Here is a 7,994-nt window from a genome sequence, read left to right as displayed (position 1 = left end):
CTAGACAGATAATAACAAGTGTTGTCAGGATGTGGAGACCCTGGAACCCTCATACATTGCTGATGGGAATATAAAATGGTACAGCTGCTTTGGAAAACATTTTGGCAGTTACTCAAATTGTTAAACATGGGAGCTACCATATGACCCAGCAATTTCACTCCTGGAAATATGCCCAAGAGAAATGAAAACATGCATCTTACATAGAAAGTGTGCATGCATATTCATTCCCAGATTCCTACCTCAAACCTACAAAGCTATGCCCACCTGCATTTTTCCTATCTCAGAGAAAGAGGTGTTCCTGTGTGCTTCATTTTCCTCTCTGTGCCTTGGGGCAGACTAAGCTTCCATCTCCTCTATTTCTGTGTTTCTTCTCCACTGGCTCCTTCATTCTCATCATATAAATATGCTCGTCTCTCCCAATATAAACAGAGAAAACAACAACTCCCCCTCTCTATCAGTCTGTACAATGTCCTCCTTTCCTTCAAGTTTTCTGAAGATGATTTACCCTCCTCGTCTTTATCCCCTTCTTCCTCATTCACACCCCAAACCACAGCAGCCTGGCTCTCCAAGCTCCTACCCCATCTGTGATTGCAAAATTCCAGGACCCTCCTTCAGTCTTTATCTTACTTGACCTCTCTTTGGCATTCAGTAGTTAATCACTCCCTTCTCCAAACTCCCTCAACCCCACTCTCTGCCTCTGGGCCTGCTCTTTTTTTTTTAATTAATTAATTTATTTATTTGGCTGTGCCGGGACTTAGTTGCAGCATGCGGGATCTTTAGTTGCAGCATGTGGGATCTAGTTCCCTGACCAGGGATCGAACTCAGGCCCCCTGCATTGGGAGCACGGAGGGAGTCTTAACCGCTGGACCACCAGGGAAGTCCCTGGGCTCTTCTACGCTTTTGCTCCTGCCTCTTCCTCCACTCACTACTTCTAGGTCTCCTTCAGGGGCTTCTCTTCCTTCCCCCATTTCTTAACATTGGTTTATTTCTCAGCCCTCTTCTCTTTTCACTCCTCAGACTTTCCCTGGAGATTTATTTGGAGAAATGGCTGATTCTAGGACTAGGGCAGGGAAAATACAAGATGAGCTTGTATGATTTTGTAAAGCCAGAAAACAAGGAAATCCTCAGGAAGAAAAGCAGGGGAAGTAGAGGGGTAGTGTCAAAAGAGCACAGACGCCAACATGAAAGAACTCCCAGTGGCCAGAGCTGGAACAATTTGAGTAATACAATATATCACAATGGTATTGGGTTATAACCCATAAAATAAAATAAATATCCATGAGTCTAAAGTTATATCAATAAATGATTGAATGAATAAATAAGTAAATGAGGAGAAGAGAAAAATCTTCCTTACAGAAGAATTCTGATAGATACTGCCCCCTCCAAGAAGTGGAACTTAATTCCCTTCTCCTTGTGTGTGACTGGACTCAGAGACTCACCTTCAAAGAATAGAGTATGAAAAATGGAAATTTTACAGTGACAAAACCTGGCAGACACCACCTTAATCAAGTGATCTAGATTAACATCCCTGGTGATAAATCATATTGATTAGCATGTGCCCAACGCAATAAGGGCTTTTCACCTCTGTGCCTTTCTAAAAACTCATAGCTGCTTTCTACACAAGAGAAAAACAACAGACAAATCCAAATTGAGGGACATCCTTCAGAATACCTGAGTAGGACCCTTCAAAAGTGTCGAGGTCATGATAACCATCAGAGATGGGAGGAAATTTATGAGACATGTCCTTCCTTGAGGGGACCTGAGCTGTGTACGTCCCTAACACATCCCCCAAGTGAGATCCTTAAACACTAGGTTTTATTTTACCTGTTATTTTGAAGAAAAGACTTTTTAAAAATTAATTAGTTTATTTACTTCTATTGAGATATAGTTGATTTATAAGATTAGATAAGTTTCAGGTGTACAACATAGTGATTCACAATTTTTAAAGTTTATACTCCTTTTATAGTTATTATAAAATATTGGCTATATTCCTTGTGCTGTACAATCTATCCTCTTAGCTTATTTATTTTATACATAGTAGTTTGTACCTCTTAATCCCCTACTCCTATCTTGCCCCTACCCCTACTCCTCTCATAACCACTAGTTTGATCTCTATATCTGTGAGTCTGTTTCTTTTTTGTTATATTCACTAGTTTGCTGTATTTTTTAGATTCCACATATAAGTGATAACATACAGTATTTGTCTCTCTCTGTCTGACTTATTTCACTAAGCATAAGATCCTCCAAGTCTATCCATGTTGTTGCAAATGGCAAAATTTCATTCTTTTTTAGAACTGAGCAGTATTCCATTGTATGTGTGTATATATATATATATATATATATATATATATATATATATATATATATATATTTAACATCTTTATTAGAGTATAATTGCTTTACAATGGTGTGTCAGTTTCTGCTTTATAACAAAGTGAATCAGTTATACATATGTCCCCATATCTCTTCCCTCTTGCATCTCCCTCCCTCCCACCCTCCCTATCCCACCCCTCTAGGTGGTCACAAAGCACTGAGCTGATCTCCCTGTGCTATGCGGCTGCTTCCCACTAGCTATCTATTTTACGTTTGGTAGTGTATATATGTCCATGCCACTCTCTCACTTTGTCCCAGCTTACCCTTCCACCTCCCCCTATCCTCAAGTCCATTCTCTAGTAGGTCTGCATCTTTATTCCCATCTTGCCCCTAGGTTCTTCTGACCATTTTCTCTTTTTTTTTTTTTTTTTTTTACATTCCATATATATGTGTTAGCATACGGTATTTGTTTTTCTCTTTCTGACTTACTTCACTCTGTATGACAGTCTCTAGGTCCATCCACCTCACTACAAATAACTCAGTTTCATTGCTTTTTATGGCTGAGTAATATTCCATTGCATATATGTGCCACATCTTCTTTATCCATTCATCTGTTGATGGACACTTAGATTGCTTCCATGTCCTGGCTATTGTAAGTAGAGCTGCAATGAACATTTTGGTTCATGACTCTTTTTGAATTATGGTTTTCTCAGGGTATATGCCCAGTAGTGGGATTGCTGGGTCGTATGGTAGTTCTATTTTTAGTTTTTTAAGGAACCTCCGTACTGTTCTCTATAGTGGCTGTATCAATTTCCATTCCCACCAACAGTGCAAGAGGGTTCCCTTTTCTCCACACCCTCTCCAGCATTTATTGTTTGTAGATTTTTTGATGATGGCCATTCTGACTGGTGTGAGGTGATATCTCATTGTAGTTTTGATTTGCATTTCTCTAATGATTAATGATGTTGAGCATTCTTTCATGTGTTTGTTGGCAATCTGTATATCTTTTTTGGAGAAATGTCTAAAAAATATGGAACGCTTCACGAACTTACGTGTCATCCTTGTGCAGGGGCCATGCTAATCTTCTCTGTATCGTTCCAATTTTAGTATATGTGCTGCCGAAGCGAGCACCCATTGTATGTATATTGTTGGACACTTAGGTTGCTTCTATATCTTGGCCATTGTACATGCAGCTATGAACACTGGGAGTTCATATGTCTTTTCAAATTAATGTTTTCATTTTCTTCAGATATATACCAAGGAGTGGAATTGCTGGATCATATGGTAGTTCTGTTTTTAGTTTTTTGAGGAACTTCTGTACCATTTTCCACAGTGGCTGCACCAACTTACCTTTTCACTTGTACATTTAGTGCACAAGGGTTCCCTTTGCTCCACATCCTCACCAACATTTGTTACTTGTGGTCGTTTTGATGATAGCTGTTCTGACAGGTGTGAGGTGATATCTCATTGTGGTTTTGATTTGCATTTCCCTGATGATTAACAATGTTGTGCATTTTTTCATGTGGCTGTTTGCCATCTGCATTTCTTCTTTGGAAAAATGTCTGTTCAGGTCTTCTGCTTATTTTTTAATTGGGTTGTTTGTTTGTTTGTTTTTGATGTTGAGTTGTATGATCTGCCTGTGTATTTTGGATATTAACCCCTTATCAGTCATATCATTTGCAAATATTTTCTCCCATTCAGTAAGTTGTCTTTTTGTTTTGTGGATGGTTTCCTTTGCTGTGCAAAAGATTTTAAGCTTAATTGGGTCCCATTTATTTTTTGCTTTTATTTCTTTTATCTTAGGAGACAGAGCCAAAAAAAAAAATATTGCTACAATTTATGTCAAAGAGTGTTCTGTCTATGTTTTCTTCTAGGAGTTTTAAGGTTTCTGACCTTACATTTAGATTTTCAATCCCTTTTGAGTTTATTTTTATATATGGTGTGGGAAAATGTTCTAATTTCATTCTTTTACATGTAGCTGTCCTGTTTTCCCAGCACCATCTATTGAAGAGACTGTCTTTTCTCCATTGTATATTCTTGCCTCCTTTATTGTAGATTAACTGACCATAAGTGCATGAATTTATTTCTGGGCTCTCTATTTTGTTCCATTGATCTACATCTCTGCTTTTGTGCCGGTACCATACTCTTTTGATTACTGTAGCTTTGTAGTACAGTCTGAAGGAGAAAAGACCTTTCATTCTATCTTTAGAAAATATTACAAAATCATTGTTATGTGAAGACATGGTCAAATGAAACCAAAAGCAGCAGGAGAAAAGTATTACAAAAGTATGTGAGGTGGTTAGATTTTTTAATTACATTATTTTCTGGATTTGAGGATGTTTTTGGTATTTGTCAGCTTAATTTTTTTTTTAACTTTGGGGATAATTTTAGGTTTACAGAAAAGCTCCAAAAATAGTACAGAGAGTTCCCATTTATCCTTAACCCAGCTTCCATTAATGTTAACATTTTACAGGTACATTTGTCCAAACTAAGAAACCAACATTTGGTACAATAACATTAACTAGACTACAGACTTTATTCAGATTTTACCAGTTTTTCCATTAACATCATTTTTTCTTTTCCAAGATCCAATCCAGGATCCCACATTGCATTTGGTCATCATGTCTCCTTAGTTTCCTCCCATCTGTGATGTTTACTTGACGGTAATTCATTAAATGATACACTTGCTTTATATAATTTTCTGAATTTGTGTTATATTTAACAATAACAAATTAAAAACAAAAACAAAAAAAAGTCATAATGGTTTCTCATTGCTCTTAGAATAAGGGCAGCCAGCCTCAGCCTGGCCAGTGAGGCCCAAATGATCTTGTGCCAACCTACCTCTACAGCCTCTCCCTGACTCATAGTGGCCTAGTCAAGCCGGCCTCCTTTCCATCTCTTGTATTTTACCTTGCTCCTTCCTGCCACAGGGCCTTTGCACCTGCTATTTCCTCTCCCTGGCACACTCTTCCCTCCTCTTTGCCAAGGTAACTCCTGCTCCTCTGTTGATATCATTTCAGCATCTCTCATGCAGTCCAGCCTTGCCTGGCCTCCCTAGCTGTGTAGAATATCCTTACCACAGCCTCTCATTGCTGTCCACAGGGGCAATGCTACACTGGTTTGAGTTTTCAAGGAGAGGCTAGAGAAGCTGAATTGTTGTGTAGAGTGAGAAGAATTTCAAGTTTCCCACAGCCACCTAGCAATCCACGAGGGAGGGGCAGGCAGAAGAGATCAGAGGGGACAGCAGAACCAGCAAAATTGCAAGAGGCATGTGTTTTTAAGCACGACTTTTGTTATTAGTTTCTAATTTTAGTGCATTAGGGGCAGATGACATGGTCTGTATGATATTGATTCTATGAAATTTATTACAGCTTCTTCTGGCCAGTTTAAATGTTCTTCTGGCGCTCAAAAAAATGTGAATTCTCTGTTGGGTGTAGGGTTCTATTATACCTAATAGATCAAATTTATTAATTGTATTGTTTAGAGCATCAGTATCTCTAATTTTTGTCTTGCTCTGTTGGTGTCTAGGTTTCTAAGAGGAGCGACTTTGGAGTTACACAGGCTTAAGGATATTTATTTATAAGTAAAAAGATAAAGATTAATTTCTAAAAATTATACATTTTGCAAATTGTTGGGGTTGGGGAGAAACAACAAAGAAAACACAGACCAGAAAGCAAATAAGGGAAAACGAGGGGGTATTAAAAAGCAATCTGAATCTATAAAAGATGACACAACTAAATCTATCTGCATAACAATAATTGAATGGGAGAGACTTGCCAACTGAAAGAAAATACTTTCAGATACAGTTTTGAAAAACTAAATGAAAATATATGCTATCAATAAAAGATATGCCTAAAATAAAAATGCTCAAGGAGTTTGAAAGTAAAAGAATTGAAACTCAGTGGGTTTTAAAATAACTTGACGGCTTTTTGCCCATGGACGCCGCCAAGTGAGCACCGTTGACGTCTCCCCCCCTCCACTGACATCATGTCTAAATCAGGGTCTCCCAAAGAGCCCGAACAGCTGCGGAAGCTCTTCATCGGAAGTTTGAGCTTTGAAACAACCGATGAGAGTCTGAGGAGCCATTCTGAGCAATGGGGAGCGCTCACAGATTGTGTGGTAATGAGGGATCCAAACACCAAGCGCTCCAGAGGCTTCGGGTTTGTCACATATGCCATTGCAGAGGAGGTGGATATGGCCATGAATGCAAGGCCACACAAGGTGGATGGAAGAGTTGTGGAACCAAAGAGGGCCGTCTCAAGAGAAGATTCTCAAAGACCTGGTGCCCACTTAACTGTGAAAAAGATTTTTATTGGTGGCATTAAAGGAGACACTGAAGAACATCACCTAAGAGATTATTTTGAACAGTATGGGAAAATTGAAGTGATTGAAGTCATGACTGACTGAGGCAGTGGCAAAAGAGAGGCTTTGCTTTCGTAAGCTTTGGTGACCATGACTCCGTAGACAAGATTGTCATTCAGAAATACCACACTGTGAATGGCCACAACTGTGAAGTAAGGAAAGCCCTATCTAAGCAAGAGATGGCTAGTGCTTCATCCAGCCAAAGAGGTCGAAGTGGTTCTGGAAACTTTGGTGGTGGTCTTGGAGGTGGTTTTGGTGGGAATGACAGCTTTGGTCGTGGAGGAAACTTCAGTGGTCGAGATGCCTTTGGTGGCAGCCGCGGTGGTGGTGGATATGGTGGCAGTGGGGATGGCTATAACGGATTTGGTAATGATGGAAGCAATTTTGGAGGTGGTGGAAGCTACAGTGATTTTGGCAATTACAACAATCAATCTTTAAATTTTGGACCCAGGAAAGGAGGAAATTTTGGAGGCAGAAGTTCTGGCCCCCGTGGTGGTGGAGGCCAATACTTTGCCAAACCTCGAAACCAAGGTGGCTATGGTGGTTCCAGCAGCAGCAGTAGCTGGCAGTGGCCGAAGGTTTTAATTACTACCAGGAAACAAAGCTTAGCAGGAGAGGAGAGCCAGAGAAGTGACAGGGAAGCTACAGGGTACAACAGATTTGTGAACTCAGCCAAGCACAGTGGTGGCAGGGCCTAGCTGCTACAAAGAAGACATGTCTTAGACAATACTCATGTGTATGGGCAAAAAAACTCAAGGACTGTATTTGTGACTAATTGTATAACAGGTTATTTTAGTTTCTGTTCTGTGGAAAGTGTAAAGCATTCCAACAAAGGGTTTTAATGTAGATTTTTTTTTGCACCCATGCTGTTGATTGCTAAATGTAATAGTCTGATCATGACGCTGAATAAACGTGTCTTTTTAAATAAATAAATAAATAAATAACTTGACTGATTCTAAAGTATATTCAGAAGAGTACATTTAGAGAGTAACAAATATTTGTTGAGTGCCTACTTGGTACCAGGCATGTGTTTTAAAGCTGCAATAATTAAAACAATGTAGGATAGAGCCAGAAGTAGACAAATAGAGTCAGCAGGAACAGAATAGAAAGTCTGGAAATAGCCTTACATGTGCATAGGATTTAATCTATGATAAAGATGATATCTTAAATATTAAGAAAAGGACAACTTTACTTCCCACTTGTAAAAAAAAAAAAGTCATAAATATTAAATACAAAGTTAGAATTCCAACTCATAAAAAAAAATGTCAGATAGATTAAAGATCTACACGTTAAAAACCCTACTCAAGTAATAGAATAAA

At 38.9% G+C, this 7,994-nt stretch overlaps 1 non-coding gene and 1 pseudogene across 1 annotated transcript; one reads left to right on the top strand and one right to left on the bottom strand.

The window, feature by feature from the left end:
- Positions 1 to 3,337: 3,337 nt before the first annotated feature.
- On the bottom strand, positions 3,338 to 3,444 carry LOC114238155 (U6 spliceosomal RNA). Its single transcript, XR_003623567.2, has one exon. It is a non-coding gene; the product is annotated as a U6 spliceosomal RNA (small nuclear RNA).
- Positions 3,445 to 6,300: 2,856 nt separating this feature from the next.
- On the top strand, positions 6,301 to 7,260 carry LOC103015494 (heterogeneous nuclear ribonucleoprotein A1-like; annotated as a pseudogene).
- Positions 7,261 to 7,994: the final 734 nt, after the last annotated feature.

Source organism: Balaenoptera acutorostrata, chromosome 12, assembly GCF_949987535.1.
Source record: "Balaenoptera acutorostrata chromosome 12, mBalAcu1.1, whole genome shotgun sequence".
NCBI lineage: Eukaryota > Metazoa > Chordata > Mammalia > Artiodactyla > Balaenopteridae > Balaenoptera > Balaenoptera acutorostrata.
Note: the sequence above shows the minus strand (reverse complement) of the source record. Positions and strands in the feature narration are given on the sequence as shown.